Raw genomic sequence first — 17,169 nt, 5'->3', positions numbered from 1 at the left:
CTGGCGGGATCTAGACTGGCCTCACAGATCAATACTAGTCTTTTCTGCGCACTTTGTCCTCACTCGTGCACACCCGGGAGCAACTTCCCGGTCGATCACCCATCCTGAAACTACTCCAAGCTGAGCACGCTTAACTTTGGAGTTCTTTCCGAATGGGCTCCCGGAAAAGAAGGAATTCCTTATTGATATGAGTAGTCTATCATCCCTAATAAGCCAGGATATCACACTCCCACCAAGCCGCGTCCCTCTGGTCCTGGCGGGGGTGACCAGGGCATCGCCCACGCGCTCCTTTTGCCGTCCTTGCACTCGATGCAAACCCTAGGAGGAGACGGACAAGAAAGGCATTACCGAGCACTTTCCGTTTTTTCTTCAAAAAATTGCATGATATCCGATGTGCTCACATAAATGAAAAGAAATCATCTTCCTTGCTTTGTCTCCGTCCTCGTATGTTTTTTCTATTATAGTACCCTACGTTGTTCAAAAACCTGCAAGGGAGCGACCACCGGCAAGGTAACTTGTCGGCCTTGAATGCAGCTTGTGTTGGGGAACGTAGTGATAATTCAAAAATTTCCTACGTGTCACCAAGATAAATCTAGGAGATGCTAGCAACGAGAGAGAGGGAGTGCATCTTCATACCCTTGAAGATCGCTAAGCGGAAGCGTTACAAGAACGCGGTTGATGGAGTCGTACTCGCGGCGATTCAAATCGCGGAAGATCCGATCTAGCGCCGAACGGACGGCGCCTCCGCGTTCAACACACGTACAGCCCGGGGACGTCTCCTCCTTCTTGATCCAGCAAGGGGAGAGGAGAAGTTGAGGGAGAACTCCAGCAGCACGACGGCGTGGTGGTGGAGGAGCTCGTGGTTCTCCGGCAGGGCTTCGCCAAGCACTACGGAAGAGGAGGAGGAATTGGAGAGGGGGAGGGCTGCGCCAGGGGAAGGGTGCGGCAGCCCTCCCACCTCCCCTCTATTTATAGGGGCAAGGGAGAGGGGGGACGGCCCCCACCAGATGGATCTAGAGGGGGGCGGTGGCCAAGGGGGGAAGGCTTGCCCCCCAAGCCAAGGGGGCGCCCCCTTTAGGGTTCCCCCCCCAACCCTAGGCGCATGGGCCATAGGGGGGTTTGGCGCCCAGCCCACCTAGGGGCTGGTTCCCCTCCGTATTCATCCCATAGGGCCCTCCGGGGCAGGTGGACCCCCAGAACCCTTTCGGTGGTCTCGGTACAATACCGATAAACCCCCGAACACTTCCGGCGACCGAATAAGGACTTCCCATATATAAATCTTTATCTCCGGACCATTTCGGAACTCCTCGTGACGTCCGGGATCTCATCCGGGACTCCGAACAACATTCGGTAACCGCATACTAATTCCCATAACAACTCTAGCGTCACCGAACCATAAGTGTGTAGACCCTACGGGTTCGGGAATCATGCAGACATGGCCGAGACATCTCTCCGGGCAATAACCAACAGCGGGATCTGTATACCCATGTTGGTTCCCACATGTTCCACGATGATCTCATCGGATGAACCAAGATGTCGGGGATTCAAACAATCCCGTGTACAATTCCCTTTGTCAATCGGTATGTTACTTGCCCGAGATTCGATCGTCGGTATCCCAATACCTCGTTCAATCTCGTTACCGGCAGGTCACTTTACTCGTTTCGTAATGCATGATCCCGTGACTAACTGCTTAGTCACATTGAGCTCATTATGATGATGCATTGCCGAGTGGGCCCAGAGATACCTCTCCGTCATACGGAGTGACAAATCCCAGCCTCGATTCGTGCCAACCCAACAGACACTTTCGGAGATACCTGTAGTGTACCTTTATAGCCACCCAGTTACGTTGTGAGGTTTGGTACACCCAAAGCATTCCTACGGTATCCGAGAGTTGCACAATCTCATGGTCTAAGGAAATGATACTTGACATTAGAAAAGCTTTAGCAGACGAACTACACGATCTTGTGCCATGCTTAGGATTGGGTCTTGTCCATCACATCATTCTCCTAATGATGTGATCCCGTTATCAACGACATCCAATGTCCATGGTCAGGAAACCGTAACCATCTATTGATCAACGAGCTAGTCAACTAGAGGCTCACTAGGGACATGTTGTGGTCTATGTATTCACACATGTATTGCGATTTCCGGATAACACAATTATAGCATGAACAATAGACAATTATCATGAACAAGGAAATATAATAATAACCATTTTATTATTGCCTCTAGGGCATATTTCCAACAGTCTCCCACTTGCACTAGAGTCAATAATCTAGTTCACATCGCTATGTGATTAACACTCATAGTTCACATCGCCATGTGACTAACACCCAAAGAGTTTACTAGAGTCAATAATCTAGTTCACATCACCATGTGATTAACACTCAATGAGTTCTAGGGTTTGATCATATTATGCTTGTGAGAGAGGTTTTAGTCAACGGGTCTGCAACATTCAGACCCGTGTGTACTTCGCAAATCTCTATGTCATATTGTAGATGTTGCTACCATGCTCCACTTGGAGCTATTCCAAATGGTTGCTCCACTATACGTATCCGGTTTGCTACTCAGAGTCATCCTGATAGGTGTTAAAGCTTGCATCGACGTAACCCTTTACGCCGAACTCTTTATCACCTCCATAACCGAGAAACATTTCCTTATTCCTAAGGAAAATTTCGACCGCTGTCCAATGATCCACTCCTGGATCACTCTTGTACCCCCTTGCCAGACACGTGGCAAGGCACATCGTGGTAGACAGCATGGCATATCGTATAGATCCTATGGCTAAGGCATAGGGGACGACTTTCGTCCTTTCTCTTTCTTTCTGCCGTGGTCGAGCTTCAAGTCTTAACTTCACACCTTACAACTCAGGCAAGAACTCCTTCTTTGACTGATCCATCTTGAACTCCTTCAAGATCATGTCAAGGTATGTGCTCTGTAAAAGTCTTATCAGGCGTCTTGATCTATCTCTATAGATCTTGATACCCAACATGTAAGAAGTTTTACACAGGTCTTCCTTTGAAAAACTCCATTCAAACAACCCTTTATGCTTTCCATAAATTCTACATCATTCCGATCAACAATATGTCATCCACATATACCTATCAGAAATGTTATAGTGCTCCCACTCACTTTCTTGTAAATACAAGTTTCTTGCAAACTTTGTATAAACCCAAAAAGCTTTGATCACCTCATCAAAGCGTATGATCCAACTCCGAGATGCTTGCGCCAGTCCATAGAAGGACCGCTAGAGTTTGCATACCTTTTAGCATCCTTAGGATTGACAAAACCTTCCGGTTGTATCACATACAACCTTACCTCATGGAAACCGTCAAGGAAACTTTGTTTTGACATTCATCTGCCAGATTTCGTAAATGAAAATGCAGCAACTGCTAACATAATTCTAACAGACTTTAGCATCGCTATGATTGAGAAAGTCTCATCACAGTCAACTCCTTGAACTTGTCGGAAACTTCTTTGAGACAAGTCGAGCTTCATAAATGGTGACATTACCATCAGCGTCTGTCTTCTTCCTAAAGATCCATTTATTCTCAATGGCTTGCCGATCATCGGGCAAGTCCACCAAAGTCCATACTTTGTTCTCATACATGGATCCTATCTCGGATTTCATGGCTTCCAGCCATTTGTTGGAATCTGGGCCCACCATCGTTTCTCCATAGCTCATAGGTTCATCGTTGTCCAACAACATGACCTTTAAGACAGGGTTACCACTCAGAAGTTGTACACACCCTTGTCGACCTATGAGGTTCGATAGTAACTTGATCTGAAGCTCCATGATCATCATCATTAGCTTTCTCTTCAACTGAGGTAGGTGCCACAGAAACATCTTTCTGTACTGCGCTACTCTCTGGTTGAAGTAAAGGTTCAACAACCTCATCAATTTCTATCTTCCTCCCACTCAATTCTTTTGAGAGCAGCTATTTCTTGAGAAAGGACATGTTCCTAGCGACAAACACTCTGCCCTCAGATCTGAGATAGAAGGCATACCCAATCGTCTTGTTTGGGTATTCTATGAAGACATAATTTTCTGCTTTGGGTTCAAGCTTTTCTGGCCGAAGACTATCGATATAAGCATCGTAGCCCCAAACCTTAAGAAACAACAACTTAGGTTTCTTGCCAAACCATAGTTCATACGGTGTCGTCTCCACGGACTTAGATGGTGCCCTATTTAAAGTGAATGTAATTGTCTCTAATGCATAACCCCAAAATGATAGCGGTAGATCGGTCAGAGACATCATAGATCGCACCATATCCAATAGGGTGCGACTACGACGCTCGGACACACCATTACGCTATGGTGTTCCAGGTGGCATCAACTGTGAAACGATTCCACCTTGTCTTTAGTGATTGCCAAACTCATAACTCAGATACTCTCCCCTTGATCAGATCGTAGGAACTTGATCTTCTTGTTATGATGATTCTCAACTTCACTCTGAAATTGCTTGAACTTTCCAAATGTTTCAGACTTATGCTACATTAAGTAAATATACCCATATCTACTCAATTCATCGGTGAAGGTGAGAAAATAACGATATCCACTGCGTGCGTCAACACTCATCGGACCGCACACATCAGCATGTGTGATTTCCAACAAGTCACTTGCCCGTTCCATTGTTCCAGAAAATGGGGTTTTAGTCATCGTGCCTATGAGGCATGGTTCGCATGTGTCAGGTGATTCAAAATCAAGTGACTCCAAAAGTCCATTAGCATGGAGGTTCTTCATGCGCTTTACACCAATATGACCTAAGTGGCAGTGCCACAAGAAAGTGGTACTATCATTATCAACTCTACACTTTTGGCATCAATGTTATGAACATGTGTATCACTACGACCGAGATTCAATAAACCATTCACATTGGGTGCATGACCATATAAGGTATTATTCATGTAAACAGAATAACCATTATTCTCTGACTTAAATGAATAACCGTATTGCAATAAACATGATCTAATCATGTTCATGCTCAACGCAGACACCAATGCAACTCTGGGTTCAACACTAATCCCGAAGGTAGAGGGAGCGTGCGATGGTGATCACATCAACCTTGGAAACACTTCCAACACTCATCGTCACCTCGCCCTTAGCTAGTCTCCGTTTCTTCCGTGGCTTTTGTTTCGAGTTACCAATCTTAGCAACTGAACCGGTATCTAATAACCAGGTGCTACTAGGAGTACTAGTAAAGTACACATCAATAACACATATATCAAATATACTTTTGTTGAAGTTGCCAGCCTTCTTATCTACCAAGTATTTGAGGCAGCTCCGCTACCAGTGACCGTTCCCCTAATAGAAGCACTTCGTCTCAGGTTTGGGTTCTTGGGTTTCTTCACTGGAGCGGCTACTGGCTTGCCATTCATGAAGTTTCCCTTATTGCCCTTGCCCTTCTTTGAAACCAGTGGTCTTGTTAACCATCAACACTTGATGCTCCTTCTTGACTTCTACCTTTACGACCTTAAGCACGACGAACAGCTCCGGGATCAACTTCCCTTGCATGTTATAGTTCATCACGAAGCTCTAGTTAGCTTGGCGATAGTGACTGGAGAACTCCGTCAATCACTTCTCTTATCTAGAAGTTCAACTCCCACTTGATTCAAGCGATTGAAGTACCCAGACATTCTGAGCACATGCTCACTGGCTGAGCTATTCTCCTCCATCTTGTAGGCAAAGATCTTGTCAGAGGTCTCAAACCTCTCAACACGGGCATGAGCCTAAAATACCAATTTCAGCTCTTGGAACATCTCATATGTTCCATGGCGTTCAAAACGCTTTTGGAGCCCCGACTCTAAGCCGCAAAGCATGGCGCACTAAACTATCAGGTAGTCATCAGAACGTGTCTGCCAGATGTTCACAACATCCACGGATAACGCCAAAGGGGTTGGCACACCGAGCGGTGCATCAAGGATAGAAGCCTTCTGTGTAGCAGTGAGGACAATCCTCAGACTACGACCCTAGTCCGCACAATTGCTTACAATATCTTTCAACTTAGTCTTTCTCTAGGAACGTATTAAAACAAGGAGCTAAAGCGCGAGCTTTTAATCTACAACATATTTGCAAAGACAATTTTAGACTATGTTCATGATAATTAAGTTCATCTAATCAAATTATTAATGAACTCCCACTTAGATAGACATCCATCTATTCATTTAAGTGATACACGATCCGAATCGACTAGGCCGTGTCCGATCATCACGTGAGACGGACTAGTCATCAACGGTGAACATCTCCATGTTGATTGCATCTACTATACGACTCATGTTCGACCTTTCGGTCTCTTGTGTTCTGAGGCTATGTCTGTACATGCTAGGCTCGTCAAGTCAACCTAAGTGTTTCGCATGTGTAAATCTGGCTTACACCCGTTGTATGTGAATGTTAGAATCTATCACACCCGATCATCACGTGGTGCTTCAAAACAACGACCCTTCACAATGGTGCACAGTTAGGGGGAACACTTCCTTAAAATTTTGTGAGGGATCATCTTATTTATGCTACTGTCGTTCTAAGCAAATAAGATGCAAACATGATAAACATCACATGCAATTCATAAAGTGACATGATATGGCCAATATCATCTTGCGCCTTTGATCTCCATCTTCGAGGCGCGACATGATCACCATCGTCACCGGCATGACACCATGATCTCCATCATCATGTCTTCATGAAGTTGTCTCGCCAACTATTACTTCTACTACTATGGCTAACGGTTAGCAATAAAGTAAAGTAATTACATGGTGTTTACATTGACTCGCAGGTCATAAAATAAATTAAGACAACTCCTATGGCTCCTGCCGGTTGTCATACTCATCGACATGCAAGTCGTGATTCCTATTACAAGAACATGATCAATCTCATACATCACATATATAATTCATCACATCCTTTTGGCCATATCACATCACATAGCATACCCTGCAAAAACAAGTTAGACGTCCTCTAATTGTTGTTGCATGTTTTACGTGGCTGCTATGGGTTTCTAGCAAGAACGTTTCTTACCTACGCAAAAGCCACAACGGTGATATGTCAATTGCTATTTACCCTTCATAAGGACCCTCTTCACCGAATCCGCTAGCCACCTTATGCAACTAGTGCATGTTAGTCGGTGGAACCTATCTCACGTAAGCGTATGTGTAAGGTCGGTCCAGGCCGCTTCATCCCACGATGCCGCCGAATCAAGATAAGACTAGTAACGGCAAGTAAATTGACAAAATCGACGCCCACAACAACTTGTGTTCTACTCGTGCATAGAAACTACACATAGACCTAGCTTTGATACCACTGTTGGGGAACATAGTGATAATTCAAAAATTTCCTACGTGTCACCAAGATCAATCTAGGAGATGCTAGCAATGAGAGAGAGGGAGTGCATCTTCATACCCTTGAAGATCGCTAAGCGGAAGCGTTACAAGAACGCGGTTGATGGAGTCGGACTCGCGACGATTCAAATCGCGAAAGATCCGATCTAGCGCCGAACGGACGGTGCCTCCGCGTTCAACACACGTACATCCCGGGGACGTATCCTCCTTCTTGATCCAGCAAGGGGAGAGGAGAAGTTGAGGGAGAACTCCAGCAGCACGACGGCGTGGTGGTGGAGGAGCTCGTGGTTCTCCGGCAGGGCTTCGCCAAGCACTACGGAAGAGGAGGAGGAGTTGGAAAGGGGGAGGGCTGCGCCAGGGGAAGGGTGCGGCAGCCCTCCCACCTCCCCTCTATTTATAGGGGCAAGGGAGAGGGGGGTCGCCCCCCTCCAGATGGATCTAGAGGGGGGGCAGCGGCCAAGGGGGGAAGGCTTGCCCCCCAAGCCAAGGGGGCGCCTCCTTTAGGGTTTCCCTCCCCAACCCTAGGCGCATGGGCCCTAGGGGATTTGGTGCCCAGCCCACCTAGGGGCTGGTTCCCCTCCATATTCAGCACATAGGGCCCTCCGGGGCCGGTGGACCCCCGAAACCCTTTCGGTGGTCCCGGTACAATACCGATAAACCCCCGAACACTTCCGACGACCGAATAAGGACTTCCCATATATAAATCTTTATCTCCGGACCATTCCGGAACTCCTCGTGACGTCCGGGATCTCATCCGGTACTCCGAACAACATTCGGCAACCGCATACTAATTCCCATAACAACTCTAGCGTCATCGAACCTTAAGTGTGCAGACCCTACGGGTTCGGGAATCATGCAGACATGACCGAGACATCTCTCCGGCCAATAACCAACAGCGGGATCTGGATACCCATGTTGGTTCCCACATGTTCCACGATGATCTCATCGGATGAACCAAGATGTCGGGGATTCAAACAATCCCGTATACAGTTCCCTTTGTCAATCGGTATGTTACTTGCCCGAGATTCGATCGTCGGTATCCCAATACCTCGTTCAATCTCGTTACCGGCAAGTCACTTTACTCGTTCCGTAATGCATGATCCCGTGACTAACTGCTTAGTCACATTGAGCTCATTATGATGATGCATTGCCGAGTGGGCCCAGAGATACCTCTCCGTCATACGGAGTGACAAATCCCAGTCTCGATTCGTGCCAACCCAACAGACACTTTCGGAGATACCTGTAGTGTACCTTTATAGCCACCCAGTTACGTTGTGACGTTTGGTACACCCAAAGCATTACTACGGTATCCGGGAGTTGCATAATCTCATGGTCTAAGGAAATGATACTCGACATTAGAAAAGCTTTAGCAGACGAACTACACGATCTTGTGCTATGCTTAGGGTTGGGTCTTGTCCATCACATCATTCTCCTAATGATGTGATCCCGTTATCAACGACATCCAATGTCCATGGTCAGGAAACCGTAACCATCTATTGATCAATGAGCTAGTCAACTAGAGGCTCACTAGGGACATGTTGTGGTCTATGTATTCACACATGTATTACAATTTCCGGATAACACAATTATAGCATGAACAATAGACAATTATCATGAACAAGGAAATATAATAATAACCATTTTATTATTGCCTCTAGGGCATATTTCCAACAGCTTGCACAGATCTCGTCGAGCGAACTCGAGGCAAACTCGGAGCACGAAAACTAGACGCAGCAAGATTCCTTAGCATGCATGTTTTTCGTACGAGTACAGAGATGTGCAAGGGAAATTTCTAACTTATCTTTCTTTGATGCACTTCTTATCATATGAAATGGAATGAACCGCCAATCCACATTCCACCTTTGTCCCTCCCTGGGAAACTTGTACGCGAGGAATCCTTCTGCACTTGAGGAAAACAGGAAGGAGAAGCATAGTAACATGGATACCTTGGCGGTATGTTAGTCATTCTATTCAAGCAAAGCGCTATCGCACTACACATACATCAATACATAAGAAAACATGCATGATGGCTCGTGGAGCACTTTGGCATTATTCAGATATGCACAGGGTCTGTGCCTGGCTTTGTACAAAGGGTCACAAGTCGCTGGGACTATGCTTGTACAAAAGAGGTTGCTGGGACAAGGCCCGACAACGGCGCCTTACGGGTAGAACTTGCGAAGATACTCAATATTCCACGAGTTTTGCACACGAATGCCATATTCGGTCTCCAGACAGACTGCACCAGGTCTGGTGACTTGTACTAACCAGTAAGGGCCCTCCCACTTTGGCGTCAACTTGTTTGTTCCCTTGGCGGACGAACGTGCCTAAGGACAAGGTCGCCTTCCTCAAGGCTCCGGGCATGAACCTTGTGGCTATGATAGCGGCACAAGGCTTGTTGGTAGCATGCAACACGCACAGCAGCCCGAAGATGATCTTCCTCGAGGAGCACGGCATCGTCATGCCAGAGCTACCGTTGCGCTACTTCATCGTAGGCAAGTACTCGAGGTGACCCGTATATGAGTTCCGCGGGGAGCACTCCTTCTGCACCATAGACTAGGGAGAAGGGCGTCTGGCCAGTAGATCGATTTGGTGTCGTTCTAAGTGACCAAAGAACCACCGACAACTCATCAATCCATCGCCTCCCGCACTTGTGCAGCTTGTTGATAGTTCTTGTCTTGAGCCCGCGTAGCACTTCAACATTGTAACGCCCACAATGCGGCTATATCTCCCACATGTCGAGGCACGACTTAGAAGCATAACTGCATTGTGGTTTTGTCGCAAGAAGGGTCATCTTCACACAATCCCATGTAATGAACAAGAATGGGATAAAGAGTTGGCTTACAATCGCCACTTCACACAATACATAAATATAATTCATACATCATCCAAAATACAAACATATAGACCGACTACGGTCAAAATCCAGATGAAAATAAGATAACCCCAAATGCTAGATCCCCGATCGTCCCAACTGGGCTCCACTACTGATCATCAGGAAAAGACACATAGTAACGACCACGTTCCTCATCGAACTCCCACTTGAGATCGATCCCATCATCTGCACTGGCATCGTCGGCACCTGCAACTGTTTTTGGTAGAATCTGTGAGTCACGAGGACTCAGCAATCTCACACCCGCGAGATCAAGACTATTTAAGCTTATAGGAAGGGATGGTGTAATGAGGTGGAGCAGCAGCAGGCAATAAGCATATATGGTGGCTAACAAACACAAATGAGAGCGAGGAGAGAAGCAACGGAACGGCCGTCATCTAGTAATGACCAAGAAGTGATCCTGAACTCCTACTTACGTCATACATAACTCGAACCGTGTTCACTTCCCGGACTCCGCCGAGAAGAGACCATCACGGCTACACACGCAGTTGATGTATTTTAATTGGGTCAAGTGACAAGTTCTCTACAACCGGACATTAACAAATTCCCATCTGCCTCATAACCGCGGGCACGGCTTTCGAAAGATAATACCCTGCAGGGGTGTCCCAACTTAGCCCATCATAAGCTCTCACGGTCAACGAAGGATAAACCTTCTCCCGGAAAGACCCGATCAGTCTCGGAATCCCGGTTTACAAGACATTTTGACAATGGTAAAACAAGACCAGCAAAGCCGCCCGAATGTGCCGACAAATCCCGATAGGAGCTGCACATATCTCGTTCTCAGGGCACACCGGATTGTCCAAGCTTCCGATAGGCGAGCCCAGAGTTGCCCCTGGTGGCCACCGGCGACTGACAGGTTGGACCAATACTCAGAGGAGCACTGGCCCGGGGGTTTCAATAAAGATGACCCTCGGGCTCGCGAAAACCCGGGGGAAAAGGCTTAGGTGGCAAATGGTAAAACCAAAGTTGGGCCTTGCTGGAGGAGTTTTATTCAAGGCGAACTGTCAAGGGGGTCCCATAAATCACCCAACCGCGTAAGGAACGCAAACTCAAGGAACATAATACCGGTATGACAGAAAATAGGGCGGCAAGAGTGGAACAAAACACCAGGCATAAGGCCGAGCCTTCCACCCTTTACCAAATATGTAGATGCATTAATTAAATAAGAGATATTGTGATATCCCAACATATCCATGTTCCAACATGGAACAAACTTCAACTTCACCTGCAACTAGCAACGCTATAAGAAGGGCTGAGCAAAAGCGGTAACTTAGCCAAACAACGGTTTGCTAGGAAAAGATGGTTAGAGGCTGACATGGCAATACGGGAGGCATGATATAGCAAGTGGTAGGTAGCGCAGGATGGCAATAGAGCGAACAACTAGCAAAGCAAAGATAGAAGTGATTTTGAGGGGTGGTCATCTTGCCTGCAAGGTTCTCAGAGTTGTCGAGAGCTTGATCCTCGTAAGCGTACTCAACAGGTTCCTCGTTCACGAACTCGTCTCCCGGCTCTACCCACAACAAGAACACAAGCAACGGAACCACAATCAATCACGGGGAATGCACAAGTCATCAACTGCTTGATTTTTCAGTCGGGGTATATGTTGGAAATATGCCCTAGAGGCAATAATAAAATGGTTATTATTGTATTTCCTTGTTCATGATAATTTTCTATTGTTCATGCTATAATTGTATTAACTGGAAACCGTAATACATGTGTGAATACATAGACCACAACATGTCCCTAGTAAGCCTCTAGTTGACTAGCTCGTTGATCAATAGATGGTTATGGTTTCCTGACCATGGACATTGGATGTCATTGATAACGGGATCTCATCATTAGGAGAATGATGTGATGGACAAGACCCAATCCTAAGCATAGCACAAGATCGTGTAGTTCGTTTGCTAAGAGATTTTCTAATGTCAAGTATCGTTTCCTTAGACCATGAGATTATGCAACTCCCGGATACCGTAGGAATGCTTTGGGTGTACCAAACGTCACAACGTAACTGGGTGGCTATAAAGGTGCACTACAGGTATCTCCGAAAGTGTCTGTTGGGTTGGCACGAATCGAGACTGGGATTTGTCACTCCGTATGACGGAGAGGTATCTCTGGGCCCACTCGGTAATGCATCATCATAATGAGCTCAATGTGACTAATGAGTTAGCCACGGGATCATGCGTTACGGAACGAGTAAAGAGACTTGCCGGTAACGAGATTGAACGAGGTATTGGGATACCGCCGATCGAATCTCGGGCAAGTAACATACCGATAGACAAAGGGAGTTGTATACGGGATTGATTGAATCCCCGACATCGTGGTTCATCCGATGAGATCATCGTGGAACATGTGGGAGCCAATATGGGTATCCAGATCCCGCTATTGGTTATTGGCTGGAGAGGTGTCTCGGTCATGTCTGCATGGTTCCCGAACCCGTAGGGTCTACACACTTAAGGTTCGGCGACGCTAGAGTTGTTATGGGAAATAGTATGTGGTTACCGAAGGTTGTTCGGAGTCCCGGATGAGATCTCGGAAATGACGAGGAGCTCCGGAATGGTCCGGAGGTGAAGATCGGTATATTGGACGAAGGGTATTGGAGTCCAGAATTGATCGGGGGTACCAGGCTATGGCCAGCATGTCCGAAAGGGGTTTCGGAGGCTCCGACAAGCGTTGGGGGGCCTTATGGGCCAAGGGGAAGGGGCAAACCAGCCCACTAAGGGGCTGTGCGCCCCTCCCAACCCCTCTCACGTAACCAGGAGAGGTGGGGGCGCCACCCCTAGGGCAGCCGCCCCTCCCGGCTTCGGGGGCAAGTTTCCTAGGGGGTGGGGGCGCCCAAACCCATCTAGGGTTTCCCCTGGCCGCCGCCTCCTCCTCTAGATCCATCTAGAGGGGCCAGCCCCTCTCCCCTTCCCCCTATATATGGTGAGGGGGTGGGAGGGCAGCCACACCCTTCCCTTGGCGCAGCCCCTTCCTCCTCATACATCTCCTCCTCCTCCGTAGTGCTTGGCGAAGCCCTGCCGGAGAACCATGAGCTCCATTGCCACCACGCCGTCGTGTTGCTGGAGTTCTCCCTCAACTTCTCCTCTCCCCTTGCTGGATCAAGAAGGAGGAGACGTCCCCAGGCTGTACGTGTGTTGAACGCGGAGGCGCCGTCCGTTCGGCGCTAGATCGGATCTTCTGCGATTTGAATCGCCACGAGTATGACTCCATCAACCGCGTTCTTGTAACGCTTCCGCTTAGCGATCTTCAAGGGTATGAAGATGCACTCCCTCTCTCTCGTTGCTAGCATCTCCTAGATTGATCTTGGTGACACGTAGGAAAATTTTGAATTATTGCTACGTTCCCCAACAGTGGCATCATGAGCTAGGTCTATGCGTAGATTCTATGCACGAGTAGAACACAAAGTAGTTGTAGGCGATGATTTGTTCAATTTGCTTGCTGTTACTAGTCTTATCTTGATTCAGCGACATTGTGGGATGAAGTGGTCCGGACCGACCTTACACGTACTCTTACGTGAGACAGGTTCCACCGACTGACATGCACTTGATGCATAAGGTGGCTAGCGGGTGTCTGTCTCTCCCACTTTAGTCGGATTGGATTCGATGAAGAGGGTCCTTATGAAGGGTAAATAGCAATTGGCATATCATCGTTGTGGCTTTTGCATAGGTAAGAAACGTTCTTGCTAGAAACCCATAGCAGCCACGTAAAACATGCAACAACAATTAGAGGACGTCTAACTTGTTTTTGCAGGGTATGCTATGTGATGTGGTATGGCCAAAAGGATGTGATGAATTATATATATGTGATGTATGAGATTGATCATGTTCTTGTAATAGGAATCACGACTTGCATGTCGATGAGTATGACAACCGGCAGGAGCCATAGGAGTTGTCTTAATTTATTGTATGACCTGCGTGTCAATGAAAAACGCCATGTAATTACTTTACTTTATTGCTAACCGTTAGCCATAGTAGTAGAAGTAATAGTTGGCGACACAACTTCATGAAGACACGATGATGGAGATCATGATGATGGAGATCATGGTGTCATGCCGGTGACGAAGGTGATCATGCCGCGCCTCGAAGATGGAGATCAAAAGGCGCAAGATGATATTGGCCATATCATGTCACTTTATGATTTGCATGTGATGCTTGTCATGTTCACATCTTATTTGCTTAGAACGACGGTAGCATAAATAAGATGATCCCTCACTAAAATTTCAAGAGATGTGTTCCCCCTAACCGTGCACCATTGCGAAGGTTCGTTGTTTCGAAGCACCACGTGATGATCGGGTGTGATAGATTCTAATGTTCACATACAACGGGTGTAACCCAGATTTACACATGCGAAACACTTAGGTTGACTTGACGAGCCTAGCATGTACAGACATGGCCTCGGAACACAAGAGACCGAAAGGTCGAACATGAGTCGTATAGTAGATACGATCAACATGAAGATGTTCACCGATGATAACTAGTCCGTCTCACGTGATGATCGGACACGACCTAGTTGACTCGGATCATGTATCACTTAGATGACTAGAGGGATGTCTATCTAAGTGGGAGTTCATTAAATAATCAGATGAACTTAATTATCATGAACATAGTCAAAAGGTCTTTGCAAATTATGTCATAGTTTACGCTTTAGTTCTACTGTTTAAGATATGTTCCTAGAGAAAATTTAGTTGAAAGTTGATAGTAGAAATTATGCGGACTGGGTCCGTAAACTTTGGATTATCCTCATTGCTGCGCAGAAGGCTTATGTCCTTAATGCACCGCTCGGTGTGCTGAACCTCGAGCGTCGTCTGTGGATGTTATGAACATCTGACATACACGTTTTGATGACTACGTGATAGTTCAGTGCGTAATGCTAACGGTTTAGAATTGAGGTGCCAAAGACGTTTTGAAACGTCACAGAACATATGAGATGTTCCAGAGACTGAAATTGGGATTTCAGACTAGTGCCCACGTCAAGAGGTATGAGACCTCTGACAAGTTTCTTAAGCCTGCAAACTAAGGGAGAAAAGCTCAATCGTTGAGCATGTGCTCAGATTGTCTGAGTACTACAATCGCTTGAATCGAGTGGGAGTTAATCTTCCAGATGAGATAGTGATGGTTCTCCATAGTCACTGCCACCAAGCTATTAGAGCTTCGTGATGAACTATAACATATCAGGGATAGACATGATGATCCTTGAGCAACTCGCGATGTTTGACACCGCGAAAGTAGAAATCAAGTAGGAGCATCAATTGTTGATGGTTAGTAAAACCACTAGTTTCAAGAAGGGCAAGGGAAAGAAGGGATACTTCATGAAACGGCAAATCAGTTGCTGCTCTAGTGAAGAAACCCAAGGTTGAACCCAAACCCGAGACTAAGTGCTTCTGTAATGAGGGGAACGGTCACTAAAGCAGAACTACCCTAGATACTTGGTATATGAGAAGGCAGGCAAGGTCGACAGAAGTATATTGGATATACATTATATTAATGTGTACTTTACTAGTACTCCTAGTAGCACTAGGGTATTAGATACCGGTTCGGTTGCTAAGTGTTGGTAACTCGAAATAAAAGGCTACGGAATAAACGGAGACTAGCTAAAGGTGAGATGATGATATGTGTTGGAAGTGTTTCCAAGGTTGATGTGATCAAGCATTGCATGCTCCATCTACCATCGAGATTGGTGTTAAACCTAAATAATTGTTATTTGGTGTTTGCGTTGAGCATAGACATGATTGGATTATGTTTATCGCAATACGATTATTCATTTAAGGAGAATAATGGTTACTCTGTTTATTTGAATAATACCTTCAATGGTCTTGCACCTAAAATGAATGGTTTATTGAATCTCGATCGTAGTGATACACATGTTCATGCCAAAAGATATAAGATAGTAATGATAGTACCACATACTTGTGGCACTGCCACTTGAGTCATATTGGTATAAAACGCATGAAGAAGCTCCATGTTGATGGATCTTTGGACTCACTCGCTTTTGAAAAGATTGAGACATGCGAACCATGTCTATTGGTAGATATGCATGAAGAAAGACCATACAGATGGATCGTTTGGACTCACTTGATTTTGAATCACTTGAGACATGCAAATCATACCACATGGGCAAGATGACTGAAAGGCCTCGTTTTCAGTAAGATGGAACAAGAAAGCAACTTGTTGGATGCAATACATTTTGATGTGTGCAGCCCAATGAGTGCTGAGGCACGCTGTGGATATCGTTATGTTCTTACTTCACAGATGATTTGAGTAGATGCTAAGAATATTTACTTGATGAAACACAAGTCTGAATTATTGAAAGGTTCAAGTAATTTCAGAGTGAAGTTGAAGATCGTCGTGACAAGGGGATAAAATGTCTATGATGTGATCATAGAGATGAATATCTGAGTTACGCGTTTGGCACACAATTAAGACATTGTGGAAATTGTTTCACAACTAATACTGCCTGGAACACCATAGTGTGATGGTGTGTCCGAACATCATAACTGCACCCTGTTGGATATGGTGCATACCATGATGTCTCTTATCGAATTACCACTATCTTATGGTTTAGGCATTAGAGACAACCGCATTCACTTTAAATAGGGCACCACGCAATTCCGTTGAGACGACACCGTATGAACTATGGTTTAGAGAAACCTAAGCTGTCGTTTCTTAGAAGTTTGGGGCTGCGACGCTTATGTGGAAAAGTTTCAGGCTGATAAGCTCGAACCCAAAGCGGATAAATGCATCTTCATAGAATACCCAAAACAGTTGGGTATACCTCCTATTTCAGATCTGGAAGCAAAAGTGATTGTTTCTAGAAACGGGTCCTTTCTCGAGGAAAAGTTTCTCTGGAAAGAATTGAGTGGGAGGATGGTGGAGACTTGATGAGGTTATTGAACCATGAGTTCAACTAGTGTGTAGCAGGGCACATGAAGTTGTTCCTGTGGCACCTAC

This window comes from Triticum aestivum, chromosome 6D, assembly GCF_018294505.1.
Source record: "Triticum aestivum cultivar Chinese Spring chromosome 6D, IWGSC CS RefSeq v2.1, whole genome shotgun sequence".
In the NCBI taxonomy this organism is placed as follows: domain Eukaryota; kingdom Viridiplantae; phylum Streptophyta; class Magnoliopsida; order Poales; family Poaceae; genus Triticum; species Triticum aestivum.
Note: the sequence above shows the minus strand (reverse complement) of the source record.